This window comes from Melitaea cinxia, chromosome 16 (genome assembly GCF_905220565.1).
Source record: "Melitaea cinxia chromosome 16, ilMelCinx1.1, whole genome shotgun sequence".
NCBI lineage: Eukaryota > Metazoa > Arthropoda > Insecta > Lepidoptera > Nymphalidae > Melitaea > Melitaea cinxia.
Genome location: NC_059409.1, coordinates 13,539,045 through 13,558,481, shown reverse-complemented (window position 1 = coordinate 13,558,481; position 19,437 = coordinate 13,539,045). Strand labels below are relative to the sequence as shown.

Sequence of the window (19,437 nt, the reverse complement as noted above, 5' to 3'; positions counted from 1 at the left end):
AAAATAAAAAGATTGTTATATCCTATATTCTAAGATAATTTTGTTAAAATGTTAAAAATTAAGCAAAATTAATAAACGAGACTTAATTTTTCATTCATCAATTATAAGTTTGTAAGTAAATGTATGTAATCTCCAGTATGTAACATATGTTCAGGCTTTGGAAAAAATTCAACGTAAATTTGTTTAATATTTAAATTTTCGCACTGGACATAGGGATTCGAATTATGATACCTCGTGTGCTCATTATAAAATTACCACCTTGGAAGTTCGTCGTGACGTAGCGGATATGATGTTATTACATGACATCTGTTCTAATTCTTTTAATTGCATTCAGTTAACATCAGATATGTTACAGTTTTATATTCCTAGCAGACGTACCAGGCACACGAATCTCTTTCATGTTCCCCGTTGTGGCTCAAACTATAGCAGGAATTCCATAAGATGTCGACTGCCACGACAGTATAACAAGTTGTTTTCTAAGATTGACTTTTTTTCCACATCTAGAAGTTCCTTTAAAAGGGCTGTAATAGAGAAACTGCTAGCACGTATGAATAATCTAGACAGTCACTTATCCATACCCACCAGTGGCGTGCATAAAGTTTTTAGACAGGGTAGGCAATCAAAGAAAAATTTGAACAGCCACACTGCACTTACTTTCTCGCAATTTTTTCCTAATTTATTTTAATTTTGTTGGGAATAGAGGCTTTTAGATAATTTCAAGAACAGACAAGTAATTTATTGGACACGTAAAGTACATTTATACCAATAATGCAGGCATACAAATACACGTACAGCAACCAACTGATACCTATTAGACTTGGGTACCTCATGAGTGAGTGATACAAATGAAACATCAAACAAATCACTTACTGGATAGACACAGTTACCTCATAAGGCCGGCACTCTGATAATTTCGTTTGTGTCAAACATAGGAAATCATTGATAACACTATTAATTAGTTACGAAATTGTATTTTGAATGAAAGTACTTGTTTATTTTATTAATAAATGAAAAACTATAACGTCATTGTTATTTATGTATTAAATCGATACGCCTGAACAATTTTTAATTTATCTGTAAAATCGAACGTGTTGAATTCGATGCACTATTTACTTTCATCAAACAAGAACGCACAAACGAAAAATTAAAAGTGAATTGTCATAATATTACTCTGTGGAATGTTGCGATTATGCGACCGTGTCAAAAATCATAATTATTAGTACAAACGGTATGACAAGACAATTTAATTTGACAGGTTATTCTTAGGCAGTGCCTAATATCGTTGTTAAACCGACCAATGTTAAAAACACAATACTTTGTTCGTATTCCATATGACGCGCGCGACATTATAAAAATGTAGGATTATATAATGTCATTACTGCCATTACATGGTCATTACTGTCATTGCTAACATTTATTATGCGATTATAGGCAGAATTTTTATAAAACGCCCGTCGTCGATGCGCACGAAGCGCTGATATCGCGTATATGACGGCGGTTTTTTTTTGAAGCGGATTTAAATTGCATTATGATTTATGTCTTTTTCAAAAATATTTATTCAAAAATAATTGTAATGTTCATGTTTTATATATTAGTTTTATTATTTTTAGTAACATGCCAAGGTAGGCAGTGCCTTTCTGCCTATATGAAATGCACGCTATGGATACCCACAACCACTTACATACAAATACACAGGCATACACACTCACAAAATTACACATACACTACACATTATTGACCATGGATATTTTACATTTTCTATATTTCTCATTTTTATTGTAACTTTGTTTTACTACCTCAACTCAACTTTGTCTACCTTAACTGTGTAACTTAAATAATGTAAAATCCGAAATTGGCTTTTGTTTGGATTTTTGTACAAATAAATAAAATTCATACCTGACTCGAGCATTTTAGTAATTAAAAAAAAATTCTTATTATATAACTCCTAAATTTTCTTTCGTGGTTTTGTACTGTAATATTGTTTAGAACTTTTCTTATTGTGACATAATCTTATTACCAGAATATAAAACAAATGTTTTAAAATTTTATTGTACTTGTAACTCAACCGAGTCAAATTGAACTTGATGTATAATAAATCTAATTTTAAGTTGAAGGTGTGAAAGATAATCCAAGAAAAACTATAAATATCTGAAACAAAAAACTACCTCAGATTATTATAAAACACATGTTATTTGTATAATATCTATAGTAAAAAATTAAAAGAAAAAAAAATGTTATGATATAGACGGGGAAAAACTTCATACTAGCTTCATAGTTTCAACTAGCTGACCCAGAAACGCTTTGCTGTGACTCAGTAATTAAAATAGATTGAATAAATTTTTTACTATTTTTTTTGATATAATCAAATTAATATTTTCTAAAAAAAGTAGATTCATTCACGTGGTTTGAAAATATACGTAAATTAGATATTCAAACACGCCATCTATATTCTAGGAATAGAAATACGGCGTCATCTACCGGATATCGATGAAACTTAGATGCCGAACCGCCATTTTATAGAGAAATAGAAATACGACACCATCTATTGGATATCTGTGCAACTTAGATGTCAAACCTTCATCTATTAGGATTTTATAGAACTAAACGATAAATAAAAAATATCTAATTTTAAATAATAAGTATGAAGATCAATAATTGAGATAAAAACTACCCTATATCCCAAGTTGGATCAAATTACAGATGCTTACAAAATTTGATAAAAATTGGTTCCGTAGTTTCGGAGTTTAACGTTAACATACATCGTGAATAAAAAAAAATTTCTTATTATCTTAAATGTTACAGCTTTCAATTAAAAAAAAAAAAAAAATATTTTTTTTAAATAATTAAAAATAGTCAGTCCAGGATTTTTTTAAGCAACCCATTTTTAATATATTATCTAATACATTAAATTTATTATAAAGTATGTTTCATTCTAATTATCAGCTCGGTGAAGATCGACTTAGGTTCAGATATTTTACTATACACAAAATATACTGTAACAAATTAATAATAAAGAAACAAACAGAAGCATGGGAACTAGCGAGCCCATGGACCTAACATTTTACTAAAAAATCTATACTAATAAATGGAGAGCCGGTTTTTTTGTTCGGTTATACTGCAAAAACTACTGAACCGATCGGAATAATACTTATACCATAAGATGCAGATTGTTTCGGAGAAGGTTTGTATATGATAATTGTGTTGGTGATTACTTATGTTGATGATACCGTGCTTATCGCCTCTTCAGAAAACGACTTACAGACATTGGTGAACAGAGTTAACGAGTGCAGTGTGAAGGCGGGGTTGAGCATGAATATTAGCAAGACCAAGTTTCTGGTAGTGTCGGGCGATAAGGGTTTAGAGCCGAAAGTTCAAGTAGAAGGTAAATACCTAGAGCACTAGTGTATGTACAAATACCTTGGTGCTTGGGTAAATGAAGAATGGGACTGTGGGTAAGAAATTCGGACCCGGATTGAAATTGCCCGAGCAAGCCTTAAAAGGATGGAGAAGGTTTTGTGCAGCCGCAAACTATCCATAAAGCTCAGACTAAGAATACTCCACTGCTATGTCTGGCCAGTAGTGTTATACGGTTGCGAGGCATGGACCTTGCGAGCTGACACCCAGAAGCGTCTAGAAGCTTTTGAGATGTGGTGTTACCGCAGAATGCTCCGTATTGGCTGGACACAGAAAGTTCCGAATGTGAGAATACTCCAGTGCGTCGCCACTAGCCGGATGTTACTGCAAACCGTCAAGAAGAGAAAAGCCGAGTATTTGGGCCACGTCTTGAGACACGAGCGATACCAGCTGCTCCAAATTATAATGATGGGCAAAGTAGAGGGCAAGCGACGCGTTGGAAGAAGAAAAAAGTCCTGGTTGCGCAACATCCGCGAATGGATGAAGATCGCCAGCGTGGAAGAACTGTTTCGCTTGGCATGAAACTGCGAAAAATTCGCTGAGCTGACGGCCAACCTCCAGTAGTGGAGAGGCACAAGAAGAAGAAGAAGACTTATCGTGTAAAAAAATATGGACGGACAGAGGTCGCTAGTAAATAATAATTAACTAAGACAATCAAAACATAAACATTATTACGGAGGTATTACTTTCAAAGTAATGTTCGTTGTTTAATTTTTAGTTCTTTTTAATTCTTATTTAAGGTATAATAGGACTGAGATATAGGTAGAGAAATGCATTTCAGTATGAATGGCCATGGCCAATTTCCGTAAAATTGTTAATCATACAAACAACAAGACACAAATTTAAATCAACAACCTGTGATGTTGTTAACCCGCTTAATATGGTAAATATTGGTAAAAGCAATAAAGAAAGTCAAGTTTATAGTATCTATATACCTTGACAACGTCCTTGTAAATTAATAACGCAAAAATGGACGTTTGTTATTAATCCAGATAATCGTTTTAAATGACACGACGAGGTAACGTATTATCTTGTTTAAATCCTTTATTAATCTTAAGTCCAAAACACTTATATCCTCTGTGAAGTGGATACGTTAATAAAAAATAATTGCATACAAGATAGATAGATTAATGGATTCATAGACTTTTTTCGTAAAACTCTGTCAAAAGATATAAGTGTTTTAGCAAAGAATTAAAAAAATACTTATAATTTTATGTAAACATGTACAGGTGTAACGGTAATGGTTGCACTTTCTTAAATAAACTTCTAGATAGTTTCTAGATATCCTCTTTTTTTGGTATCGCAGGGGAACCCATTTACAGGTGATATCCAGGACGCCCGGGTAGGCAGTCCTAGACCGTATGTCAGCTTCAGCACTTGGGGGTGCAATACCGACCAAACCCCTGCGGGAGCCTTCAGCCGCTTTAATTGGAGGGTCTCAGATCTGCAGGCAACAGGATCCCTCCAGCGACCGGCTGGCCTTGGCGAAAAGGTCAGACTTCTCCTCTATGAGGACTGTCCGGATCACCTCTGAACAATCCCGATGACGCCATGTCTAGCAGGACCGGGTTCCCATCCCGGCCCGATACAAGCACGGGGGCGTCACTGGAAGCGCATTAAGTAGCGCCTCCTACGCACCCCCGTTCGTCGCCTGCGGACGGAGACCTCGTCGGTGGCCTCCTCTCTCATCCGCTCGTCGTTCTCCTTCTGAGACATTGTTGTCTCGCAGAGGGAGATCCCTATATCTATACTTATACTAGCTGACCCAGCAAACATTTTTTTCCATATATACATATTATTAACCCCTTTAATCCCCCCCCCCCTTGTAAGTTAGGGGTATGAAAAAAAGATGTTGGCTGATTTTCAGACCTACCCGATATGCACACAAAATTTCATAAAAAAGTAAAAATATGTCCAGCCGTTTCGGAATAGTTTGGCAACAAACACCGCGATACGAGAATTTTATATCACTACATAGTATAAAACAAAGTCGCTTTCTCTGTCCCTGCACATGTATGTATGCTTAAATCTTTAAAACTACGCAACGGATTTTGATGCAGTTCTTTTTAATAGATAGATTGATTCAAGAGGAAGGTTTATATGTATAATAACATCCATTAAATAGTGGAGAAATACTGTTATTTTTGAGTTTTCTAATGTTATGTCGTAAATAATTATTTTTTTTTTTCGCTTAAATTGCAAACGCAGGTTGAACCCTACGAGATTTATCAAAATAATGTACTAAGTATTGTACACATTGAAAAGGTCTACAGAAAACTCCGCGATGGTATATACCTATCTCTTATGGATATCCCACAATAACATTTTTTTGTCATTTACTTTTTACGACAAATAATGGCTAATTTTCGAAGCGATTTTAACCAATACAGCATTAATACTTATCCAATTAAATACCTTAAATATATTTTTTATTTAATATAGATCTATATGGCCCTTTACAGCATATGATTTAAATGAATATTTTCGAAGATATTACAAATTTAAAAATCGCGGTACGAAGCGTTTGCGGCGGTTCCGGCCGGCTTTTACTCTAAAGTTAACGCGTGCGGGCCACGGGCAGTAATGAATAAATCAAAACTACTGGATCGATTTAAATCATTTTTTCAGTGAATGATATAGGCTATAATTATATTTTATACCCGTGCGAAGCCGGAGCGGGTCGCTAGTATTAGATATTGTGTTTAACGAAAACGATATATAGGAATGTAAGACAATATATAATTATATCCACATAAATATGAAACGTTGCCTGATGAAATCTAACCTTCGTAAGTAAGTTACTTCAGCATAAACCGTCCAGTGACCAAGATAAGCACGCGGATAAGCAGGGTTATAATTTACAATGAAAGGATGGTTTTTGCATAACATAATGTTGTTATAAACTAAATAAATAAACCTTCTTCTTTTTTAAAATCGGTTATTAAAACTGCAAGGTTCTCTAATCCATTTATTTTTTGATTCTTAAGATAAACCAAAAACCTACCACTAACTAACACTTTGAACAATTTAAAATATTGTATACATCAAAAGATATAAGAGTTTGAAATTATTGATAAATGAACATTTTTCAAAGACTTTTTTAATTTTTAATTAAATAATTTAAGGTGAGCAATTTAAAAGGACGACGAATTTGAATCGAGCTATTGAAAATCTATCGATTAGTATTTTTTTTAATACAAGTATCATTATTTTGCAGGCTGGGGTGGGGTAGGTCCAAAATATTACTATGCTCTGTGGGTAGGTCTGTCAGGGGCCTGGAATAACCTACCCCACTTATCACCATTTCCCTATACCACTTATCATCAGGACCATAAACTTATGTACTGTTTAAAAAATTAGTAATATTAAACTATACTAATAATATAAATAGCAAAATATTTGCATATGTCGGTACCTGCGCTGTCGTAGGTAATTAACAAGAGATTTATAAACAACAGATGCACCGATGACGCCACTTAGTACATCATTCGATACTCACCTACTCTTTCTATCACTCGAGTCATTCTGACATGTATAAAACGTCCGGAGCAACCGCGGCCGGGGCTGCCAGATGGGGCGATTTGTCGAGAATTGGGCGATTTTTTTCATGTATACGCTCCTTTTTTTAAGTTTGGGCGAAAAGTCGCAAATTAGGCTCTTTTTAATCCTCAGCGTTGGCAACAAGTTAAAAGTACAAAAACCGTTACAAAAAATATTGTTTTTTTTTAATGTCCCAATAAGCTTCCTTTAATTTTGAAATTGAGTCAATATATTTTATCTGTATCTTTTATTTTATCTTTTGTATCTTGGGACATCATGTAAGTTAATAATATTTTAAATAAATAATTTTTAATTTCGAGTCTGTTATGATAGACTGTCATAAAAAACGGACAGACAGATCCTAGTGTATATTCAAACTTTCATTGGGCGACTGCTAAGAATATTTTGCGACTTTCGATCATAGATGGGGCGACTTGAATCAAAACTTTCTGGCAAGCCTGACCGCGGCTAAGGCAGTCTTGGGTCTGGCTTGGCACGGTGCACTTGTTGTAACCTGCTAGTAGCTTAACCTAGACTCTTACAATAATTAATTTGTGCAAACGAATTAATTGTTACATATTATATTATATATTATATTATATATTATATTATATATTATATTATATATTATATTATATATTATATTATATATTATATTATATATTAGTATGTATGTATTATATTACGATCTATAATTTGACTAGGCAGGGCGGGCAACTCGCCCAGAACCCCAAGTTGCCCAGGCTCCAAGGGTACGAACGCCTTCAACAGCATTCCTGTTGAGACTATGGATGTGGAGTCACTGAAGTACCACGACGTGCCTCCATTTTTCCAGAAGCTGCTGGAGGCGTCGCGGCCGCTGCGGCGACCTCCGAGAGAGAGAGGTCCTATGGGAGGGGGGCGACGACCGACTGTATCGTCGTCGCGTCGATTGCGGCGTTCCGCAGCGTTCCGTGCTCGGACCGACCCTGTAGAACATCGGCTTTGACTGGTTGCTGCGGACGCCACTGCCGCCCGGGCTCAGCGTCATCTTGCTACGCGGATGACACTCTGCTAACGGCCCGGGGCGGCATTTTCACACCGATAGCAATTGGCCGCTTCGAAACACTGGGTATTTTGCTATTTGCGTTTTTGCTCGTTTTTTGCTATTTTCTCTTTCATTCCTGTTCTCGCTTTCATGCCTCTCTTACTTTTATGCCGCATACTTGTTCTTTGTTTCATTCATCTCTTTCTTACTCGGGGTGGGTTCCCCACTACTTTTTTTTAGCCTACTTTTGCTTGGCTACTTACTATTTTATTTCTTTAAGCACGTGTAAATAATTGTACGTAATTTGGTTTAAAATGATTTTGGTTTACAGGGCTATTATTTTATGTTGTTACTAGCTGACCCAGCAAACGTTGTTTTGCCATATTTATTACGCATATAATAAAATGGTAAGAAAGTCAAAACTGTACATTAAATATTTTTTTAAAAGAATATTTGCGGTGTGATCTACAATCGATACCGAAGCCAAAAATATAGGTTTTAGAATTTTTGCCTGTTTGTCTGTTTGTCTGTTTGTCTGTCCGGGATAAACTCAAAAAGTACTGCATGGATTTACTTCAAATTTGGCACGAATATTATTAAGAAGTTGGGTCAACATATAGGCTACAAATTATCTCAATGGAAATCGGTAACTTAAGGTTACCGATTTCCATTGAAAATCATATAATTAATATGGAAGTAGACACTGGCTCAGCAGTTTCGTGTATAAGTAGTGTTACATACAAAAATAAATTTAGACATTTAAAACTCGAATACTCAGATGTTGTCTTAAATTTTTATAATGGTGTGAGAATTAAACCCGTAGGCGTCATAAAAGCAGTTGTTAAATTTAAAAATGTCAGTAAGAATTTGGAATTATTTGTAATAGAAGGTGGCACAACATCGCTTTTAGGTAGGCAGTGGTTGATCGAATTAAATATAGATATTCCGAGGTTCAGTAATTGTTATATTCTGAATTCACAACAGAATGTGTCATTTAATGAGGTAATTTGATAAACAGGTATAAGGAAAAATTCGGCGGCGGGCTAGGTCGGTACACGGGCGGGCGTGCGACGCTGTGACTGCGCGCAGGCGCGGTGCCGGTGTTCCACCGCGCGCGGTCGTTGCCGTACGCGATGCGCGCGCGCGTCGACGCCGAGCTGAGCGTGATGCTGCGGGGCGGCATCATCGAACCCGTCGACTGCTCCGACTGGGCCACTGGTGCCGGTGAGTAATGCTGATGTTCTTTGAAAATTTGCGCTGATTATGTAGCAACGGTTAACCCGAATTTACTGATCGATCGCTTTCCTTTACTCAGAATTGAAGATGTCTTAGTTAGATTAAGCGGGTCAGCTTGTTTTTCAAAAATTGACCTATCACAGGCGTATAATCAAATAGAGGTCGATGAATCGAAGGAGTATACAGTAATAAGCACACATAGGCGGTTATTCAAGTACAATAGATTAGTTATGGCTTAGCATCGAGTCCAGGCATTTTCCAAAGAATAATGTGTTCACTTTTAGGCAACATACCTAACGTAGAAATTTTCCTAGATGACGTCAAAATGGGGGGCAACAATAGGGTTGCACATATAAAAGAATTGAAAACAGTTATTGATCGGCTATATAAAAATGGTTTGAAACTTAAAGCTAATAATAAGTGAGAATCTAGATTCAAGTGATTATAGAATTGGTTTGAGGCTTGAATAAATTATCTACAATTGTTATCGAGTGATTAGTATTATTTTCCACAATACATTACAGGTCCGCAATTTACACAGCTCGCTCCAAGGTTCGAGAAAGCCGCCGTCGCCCTGGCAGACTCCTGCCCAACGTAGGCGTGTAGAACTCGCCGTGTCGGCGTCTCTACGTGAAGAAGAAAAAGAAGAAGAAGAAGTAGAAGTAGTAGAAGAAGTAGAAGTAGTAGAAGAAGTAGAAGAAGTAGAATTAGTAGAAGAAGAAGAAGTATTAGAAGAAAAAGTAGTAGAAGAAGAAGAAGAAGAAAAAGAAGAAGAAGTAAAAGTAGTAGAAGAAGTAGAAGTAGTAGAAGAAGTATTAGAAGAAGAAGTAGTTGAAGAAGAAGAAGAAGAAGTAGAAGTAGAAGAAGAAGTAGAAGAAGTAGAAGAAGAAGAAGAAGTAGAATAAGTAGAAGAAGAAATAGAAGAAGTAGAAGGAGAAGGAGAAGGAGAAGTAGAAGGAGAAGTAGAAGGAGAAGGAGAAGTAGAAGCAGAAGGAGAAGGAGAAGTAGAAGTGGTAGAAGAAGAAGTAGAAGTGGTAGAAGAAGAAGTAGAAGTGGTAGAAGAAGAAGTAGAAGTGGTAGAAGAAGAAGTAAAAGTGATAGAAGAAGAAGTAGAAGTGGTAGAAGAAGAAGTAGAAGTGGTAGAAGAAGAAGTAGAAGTGGTAGAAGAAGAAGTAGAAGTGGTAGAAGAAGAAGTAGAAGTGGTAGAAGAAGAAGTAGAAGTGGTAGAAGAAGAAGTAGAAGTGGTAGAAGAAGAAGAAGAAGTAGATGTAGTGGAGGAAGAAGTAGAAGTAGTGGAGAAAGAAGTAGAAGTAGTGGAGGAAGAAGTAGAAGTAGTGGAGGAAGAAGTAGAAGTAGTGGAGGAAGAAGTAGAAGTAGTGGAGGAAGAAGTAGAAGTAGTGGAGGAAGAAGTAGAAGTAGTGGAGGAAGAAGTAGAAGTAGTGGAGGAAGAAGTAGGAGGAGGAGGAGGAGGAGGAAGAGGAAGAGGAAGAAGTTGTAAATAGCGCTACCGTTGTAAATTGCGCTACCGTTGTAAATTGCGCTATCATTATATAAACTGAGTGAGGACTGTCTTCCAATTAGTCAATACAGATTTTGTAGCTTAAAGTTTGTCTGATCTCTTTTGGCTTTGATGTGGTCCTTCCAGGTAAGCCTCTTGTCAAGGTGCATCCCTAGGTATTTGAATGTAGTATTCTGAGGTAGGACAGTTCGATCAAGTGTCACTGGTGGACAGTCACCTCTTTTTAATTTAAAAGTAATGTGGGTAGATTTTGCAGCACTTGCTTTAATTCTCCATTTCCTTAACCATGATCCAACCTTTTCTAGGTGCTTTTAGAGGTTTTCCGATGCTATGCAGGGATCCCTATGGCAAGATAGTACTGCCGTGTCATCTGCGTAGGTAGCAGTTAATACGTTATTAGAAGTGGGTAAGTCGGCAGTAAAAACTGTGTACAATACTGGACCGAGTACAGATCCCTGGGGAGCCCCAGCTTTAATGTCACAAATAGGTGACATTAAACTTTCTGTTTTTACTTGGAACATGCGGTCCTGTAAGTAGGATCTTAAGAGCATATAAGCATTGTTGGGAAAGCAAAGTTTTGCTTATCATTCGAGACCCTTGTTACACACGGTCAAAAGCTTGTTGCACGTCGAGGAATACAGTAGAACAGTATTTTCGTTCCAATGCTTGGCGGACCGTAGAAGCCACTCGGTGTATCTGTTCTATGGTCCCATGATGCGCGCAAAATCCAAACTGGTGTTCTGGTATAATATTTTGGTCCTCAAGTATCGGACGGAGCCTTAACTAACGTAACTTTACATAAGAGTGAATTAAGTATAAATGGCATACGTGGTAGTTTAAAATCCGAAGGTTTTGTCTATTTGACATTAAAATGGGAAGGATTTAATTTTAATCATAAGTTCTACGTATTTAGGAATTTACCATGTAAAGTTATAGGTCCATGTAAAGGGATATATAGATATATTAGGTCAAAATTTGTTTAAAATAAATAAAGGTGTCATAGATTATAATACAGATGTACTATCGTTAAGAGTAGGTCAAAATGAGGTATCTTTACCAATGCATTACTATCATCATAATTTAACAATCGGACCGCGATGTGAAGTAATAAAATATTTACCTACACACGTTAATTATGATTGTGTCATATACCCAAAAGATTGTGTCATATACGTATGGGATTAAAAATCAGCCCTTCAGCTTTTAATAGATTAATGACTATAGCAATGTCAGACCTAAACTATGAAAAATGTATTGTTTATATGGACGATTTAATAATATTCGGTAGAAACCTAATCGAACATAATAAAATACCTAATGACTATTTATGTATTGTCCAGACTACTTCTTCGAAGTCGACATCTTTTCGAAGCTTAGTCACCGCGTCACTAACATCTTTTATAGCCCAAAGCGCTTTTTCTTGGAGCTCTTTTTGTTGCTCTTGTGATTCTTGCAATTTGAAACTCGTTTGCTCTTGTAATTCTTGCAATTTGAAACTTGTTTGCTCTTGCGATTCTTGCAAAGCACTACGAATTTCAGCCTTTTGCAGCTCCATTAATTCAATTAAACTTCTTAATTGAAGATCCACTTGAGGGTCTGTAGAAGCTACGGTGTCGCTGGTGGGCGTGGCAAGGTGGACGGATCCAGAGGGCGGGGCTTGAGAAAAAGTGGGCGGGGCCTGAGCCCGAGTGGGCGGGCCTGAGCCCGAGTGGGCGGGGCCTGAGCCCGAATGGGCGGGGCCTGGGGGCGTGGTCAGTGGGCGGGGGTTGATAGGCGTGGTCAGTGGGCGGGGCTTGGCCCACGGAGGGCGGAGCTTGGTCTCCAGTGGGTGTGGCCTCCGCAGCTCGTTGTGCCCTTGTCCTGACGCCCTCCTTGAAGTCTTCTCTCTGAGTCAATGGCATCTCCAAATCTCACTTCCGACACCAGTTATTACATGTTAGGGTTCGAAAGATTTGAAGAGAAAGACCTGCTGACTCTTTTGCAGACTTTATTCACTAGCACTAGGTCCAACACAAAGCACTAGGTTCAAACACTAAGCACTAAGGATGTCCTAAGTCATAGCCAATGTCGTAGGTTTCGCTGATACCACTCCTGATCACTAGTTTTCACTTTGAAGTCGCCTCGAAGATCGCTCAAACGGAACTGAACTCGCTCGCCTACCCGCGGCCACCTATATCGGCCGAGACGAGGCCCAGACCACTCCGGAAAGTTCGCGCATGCACCCGGCCTTCGAGACCACACTTCTATGCAGTTCCACAGTAGTTCCCCCAACGCCATCCAGCACTGAATAGAGAGCTTCATGTGGTCTCTGTCTTTGTGTGGTTTCAATGGTTGCCGCTAGATGGTGCTAGTTTTTTTGTGTGTTCGTAACAATAATATCATTTTAAAATTTTAATTATAAAAAAAACTAAAATTACAATTATAAATGCAATACTTGTATACGAAATCAAATGTGCACCTATCAACGTTAACAAAAACTAAACACACGTCTAAACGATTACTTCGTTAGAACGTCAAGACATAATTTTAACAGGATAATTATGTATTAAAGTTTTACATTCACAAGTACGTATCTTAATCGAATTGTAATTAATCTTAAATCATTATTATTATAGTATTGTTTTAAAAGAACTGTGAGCAATACGGTTAGTAAAACAATATTCTTTGATATTTATTTTATCATACGTAATACAGACGTAACAACGTATATAATAAGATTATTGCACGTCACACTCTAACAATAAAACAATATATGAAATAAATTATTTAAAATTGTCTTGGGTCTTCCCAAACATAACTTATATTTGTAAATTATTACATACTTATTGCTTGCCGTTCCTTTTTAATCTATATCTTATTCAACAGGAATTATGATAAAATATTATGTATGTGACGGATACAATCGAACTTTAAACTTTTTCGAATTAGAAAAATGTATTAACAGTAGGTACATTTGTGGAGTATTTTGAAATACTAGAGTTGGAAAATTGTGAGACCCGGCACCTCTAGCTTTTCAAAATTTGCCATCTGTTATTACTGCTTTCACACTATGTTATTACAAATTGTTATACAATAATTTGTATAGCCTTTGAACTTTCAGATTAAATCAGTCTGATGAACCTTTTAAAAAAAATCCCTAAGATATACATCAACTGTTTTGCGCCTAACAAGCAACGTTTGAATAAAATATAAAAAGATGACACTTGAAACGATTGTAAATCGAGTAAGGAATACACATATTCTAGGAATAAAAAATCTACATGCCAGGGGTAGTATACGGTACTATGATCAAATCATCTAATCAAATGATCAAATGATCATGATATGGTATTATTTATACCTTCTATTTTACAATTAATACCATCCTCATTAACTAGGTCATCTAAACAAATACAACCTGCGATTAGCGAATGAAAATAAGCAAACTCTTCCACTTTATTTTAGTTTAGATATATCCTATCCTCAACTTTAAACAGGAAATTATGGTTATTTATTTCAGACGCATCTTCTTTGACTTTTTGGTAAATTCAAAGGAGGTCGATATTTCTTTTTGCATTCAATTATTTTAATTCAATTGTCCTCTTCCGATGAATTAAAATGACATATTCGTCATTTTCAATACAAGAATTGCCTTGAGAATAATTAAGATTCAGACGCCATCACGAAATCATGTCCACGTATCTATTAAGCGAAAATTGCATTTACAGTACTACTTAACGATACAAGCGGAAGTCAGTCGCGTACCATCTTATAACTGTATAGTATCCATTGATTTTTATTCATTCTAAATTATTATTTTATTAATTTAAAATTATTGGAACAATATTTTTGATTCAACTTGTAAAATGATTCTTGTAGCATTTTGACTAAAAGTAAAAAAAATAAGTTTTGGATTGTAGCTACCTTTATTTTATGAAATCAATAAGAACAAAAATGCTAAATTAAACGTGGGCAACATGGAAAATCCACAGGTTTTGTTTTTTTTTAACAGCGTAAACTTTTTTCAGTCGCACTACTAATCATAAGTTGAATGTATAATTTTATTAAATTGTGTAAAGCTTTGTTGAAGTTTATTTCTTAAGAAACAATATAAAACGCGTGGTAGAAAAAATATTCTGAGTGAAATCGTGTTAATCAACGCTGAGTAGTGACGCTTAGTGTGACGGACTGTGTGATATAATACATATACTATATTTTTTTAATGTTTGTTATAGATATCAACGTCTATCGTCATTTGGAAAGACCAAGAATACATAGGTCAGATTCTATTGAATAATAAAAAAACTAATTTTATTCTTTAAATTTCCTTAAAGATTTGAGATATACGGAAATCTCTGATGTTTTCTTCAAAGTAATTGGACATATTCGTTGCATAATGTGTTAAGGTTACATATATTCAAGAAAATCATAATGTTACACTCACAGACATAAATTGTTCACGGCTCCATTAAATAATCCAGTAGCTCGTTTACCTTCCTACCATACACAAATAAAAAAGCTAATGTTCTTATTTTGTTAAACATTTTTTTCTTTGATTTCCTCATAACAATGTATGAGGTATAGTTGAGGGAATTATAGAAACATGTATACTGATACTAGCTAACCCCGCAAACGTTGTTTTGTCATATATGTTATTAACCCATTAACCCCCTTAATCCCATAACTTAAGGATATGAAAAATAGATTTTGGCCGACTCTCAAACCTACCCACATGCACACAAAATTTCATAAGCATCGGTACAGCGGTTTCGAAGGAGTATGGTAACTAACATTGTGACACGAGAATTTTATATATAAGATACTCTAAATATATATTTTTTTAATCTTTATTTGTATAATGTAAGAGGCTTTTGTTGCTTAGCTACTATGTCAGCCCCATTGATCATAACAAATTCACTATACTCTTAAACTAACCAATCTTAAAAACATCCAATACACCTTATCACCAGTTCCGACGTAGGATCAGAAAGGATTGCATTACAAAATATATTAATAATAGTATTTTTGTCATGAAAAAAGTCCAAAGCAAACAAAAAACGTAAAACAAAAAAAGTACTGATTACTAAGTCCAGAACGTACAATAAAACATAATAAAATTCGAAATTCGAATTGTGTATGACGTATGTACTAGAGACTAATCTCCAAAATGGTATGCGAATGACTTATCGTGTAAGAGGCTCTTTCACTAATACCTTAATCTCAAGCCTTGTTACAATAAAGATTAGGTCTTGTTTGTAAATATTTGTAGCACGTGACGAATAATTGACGTATTTTAAAGGCTGATTAATGTAATTAACTTCAATAATCCGAGGAGAAAAAGTTAAACCTTCGTGTTTTCTTTTCTGTGTGACACTGACTTCTTGCAGTTTTTTTTTTTTGTAGTTATAAAACATTTAAAAAGCGTTTAAAAGTAAGGTATTTGTTTGAACGTAACGGTACGATGATAAGGAAACCAGGATCTGATGATGGATAACAACCGGGACCGATGGCTTAACGTGCTCTCTGAGGCACGATGTCACAGTTGGCCGCAGTTTGTAGTGCTGCTTTCTGTTTCGGGGGTTGTGGGTTCGTATTATTTATTTGTATGTTTAACCAAAAAAAAAAATGTAGCTATATCAGTCGGCTGTTACCTTCAGCACAAGCCTTAAGTTGCTTACTTTAGGAATAGATGACCGTATGTGTATGTTGTGAATATTTTATTTATTTGTAGAAATACACTATCCACCCCGAAGACTAATCGAATATGCATGGTGCACGCATCACTACACCAGAACGATGTCCATGATCGAAATATCTCACTAGTAGACCGATATGGGAATAAGAAATATGACTGTTTGATCCACAGACCATTTTTCTGTCGTGAATCTTAAAACCTTCAGCTTCGTTCGTAATTACAATACAAAGGATTATGATATCTTTAATTTCGCGAAGGGTTTCTTTCAACATCTAAAGAAAATTTTGCTCGGTAAATGGGTTGGTGTAAGGAAGTAATATGGGAATATTACATCCTTATATATATTCTGTAGAAAGAAATATTGCTTAAGACGACAAACATAAATTGTATTTACTTATTGGTATTTTGCTGTGGGGTAATGCGGTTGATACTAATGCAATTATTTATCATTCTGCAGAAAAGGGTTGTCCGTCACATAAATAAAATGTGATGTAAATGTAATATAATGGCGTGATGTAATGTAATGGAATCAATGAGAGAGAAGTTTAAAGAGATCAACGTTTGGTTCAAAATAGGCGTTTCTTTGTTAGCTGTTGTGATCGACATGCCCCAAATAATGTAACGCCTAGGAATGGCCACAAATTAACATTTCCTAAATGTCAGCTCAGAAAAAAAGTCGTTATTTTATAGCAATGTCTATTTTAATACATGATGAGATCCCAGTTGCGTCTCAATCTCTGCGCTTACAAAAGTTTAATAAAATTATCAAGCAAACTTTGTGTAGAAAAGTTTATTATGATATCAACGAATATCTTAACGATGTCAATAGATATACATATATTTTAATTATGGTGATTTCAGAACACACGATTAGCTGTCTCGTGTTTGTTCTAATCATTTGCTGGTCATACTGTTATTTTTTTATGTATAACAACCTTTAATATTGAAAAGAGTAGTAGGTAGTTGTAGATTTTTTTCCTCTGACTTTTTTTCCCTCTCAGCCAACACTAGATAGGTACATAATTTAAGTAATTTTTTGGAATCTATACAAATAAATAAAATTGGAGTGTCTGTTTGTAATATTAAAATAACCGCTTTTGACTAAAAATATTTTTTTATATAAATTTTGTCTATCTGTCTGTTTGTTCCGGCTAATCTCTAAAATGGCTGGACTGATTTTGACGGGACTAACACTGGCAGATAGCTGATGTAATAAGGAGTAACTTAGGCTACTTTTATTTTTATTTTTTTTATAACTCTGCGAACTGAACAATGAATATTTTGTTAAAATCCACGCGGACAAAGTCGCGGCCAGCGCTAGTATTTATTAAAATCAATGATAATAAAAGCACGGCGATGTCTACCGAGAAACTAGAGATTAGAGCAAAATAATAGATATTTTTATTTATTTCATAAGACTGGTGCATCGGTTAAGTTTTTAATGTACCTACGAGTAATGTTCAATTGCAACAATTTTGAATTTTGACGTTTGTTAAGTGTGTATGTAGTACAATCATCTCATGCCAAAATAAATATTTTCATTTCATTTCCTTTCTCTTCGTCCTAACAAACCCTTCAATTAACAAAAAAATTAAAAAATAAATAAAAGTTTTCATATATATATTTTTTTTATTAATTAATTAATTTATTTATTTATATATATGTTACAGTAAAAGGTCAAAATACGGGAAATCCTAAGGTTTAAGAGTAAGTCTTAGGATTTACCGACATGAGTTGGTAAACGTAAGGATTTATTTTGATAATGAGACATTTTTTTCGGGCTTTTACCATTAGAATTTAGTACATGGTAGGTTTTACCACTGACAGCTAGTAAAAGTTGGTTTTGGGAATAAAACAAAGATTAATTCTTATTAATTTATTTCAGTCAAAAACTTCAATTATTTTCATTTGGAATTTATATTTTTTTTTTAGGAACTAGTCATTTTAAATTATTTTCTAAATAGAAAAAATTAAAACAAGTAAAATCTTCTCACAAACAATAGAATCAGTATTTTTTATTATTTCGTTTATTATTGGCATTTATTAAGAGGTAGTAAAATATACTTGCTACAAACAAATTTGTTTGAATAAACTGAAAAAAAACAAAAGATAATAATTAATAACTAATAGCTAGGTTAAAGAAAACATTTTACTTGTTAGAACACGGAGTGCTATTGGAGTGTGGCATTTAGAATTACAAAATAATCCTGATGATTTCTTCGACGAGCATTTTTTGAGACAAATACATTTTTTGAATCCTTGTCCTCCAGTCAACTACAATTTCCCAAAAACTTCTCCAAGACTCACTTCTTTATCTTTAACAACTTCTTCTATTTTTATAAAATCTTCAGAGCGTGAGGTAAACAGTCTTCGTGTGTAAAGCTGCTTTAATACTCCAATTTTGGTACCCAATTGGTAAAACTCACTGTCCTTTATATCTATCACAACTGCAATAATGCTTTTAGGGTCAGTTTTAGCTCTGTCAATGTCAAGTATTTTCAGTCTTACATTTTGGCCAACTTTCACATTTGGATATTTGTATATGTATATGTTTGCCGATACGGTTCTAATTTTTTCAGCTTGGTGTTCCAAATTAAATTTTGCTTTGGTTTTTATTGTCTGCACAGCTTCTATTTTCTTCGTTATTGGATATTCTTGAGCATGAGCTGCGTTTTGAGTCTCTGGATCGATATGTCGACATCGGTATGTAACACGTTTACCGTGCCTTTAATGTAAATCCTAAGACTTACCAAGTGAATGGTGGTAAAAGTGCGAAAAGCAAAATCGTTCGGGCTTTTACCATTAAGATTTGGTAAATCTTAGGTTTTGCTCTTAAATCTTAGGATTTACCATAATTCGTGCATTTACAGTAACATATACATACATATTTTTATTTCAACAGTAACAATGGCATTAAACCCTTATTGGGTTTGACTTGGTATATAAATTTTAATTTAAAAAAATAACATCAAATATCTATATTAGCTTAAGCTTCCAATTACAGTAAACTTAAAAGTTTCATTACAA

General features: G+C 34.9%; 1 long non-coding RNA gene across 1 annotated transcript in view; it reads left to right on the top strand.

The window, feature by feature from the left end:
* LOC123661167 overlaps window positions 1-19,437 on the top strand; it is a 22,811-nt gene extending 3,374 nt beyond the window's left edge. Inside the window, exons 2-3 of the long non-coding RNA XR_006744316.1 lie at window positions 2,954-2,963; window positions 19,427-19,437. This is a non-coding gene — a long non-coding RNA (uncharacterized LOC123661167). The remainder of the gene's footprint in view (window positions 1-2,953; window positions 2,964-19,426) is intronic.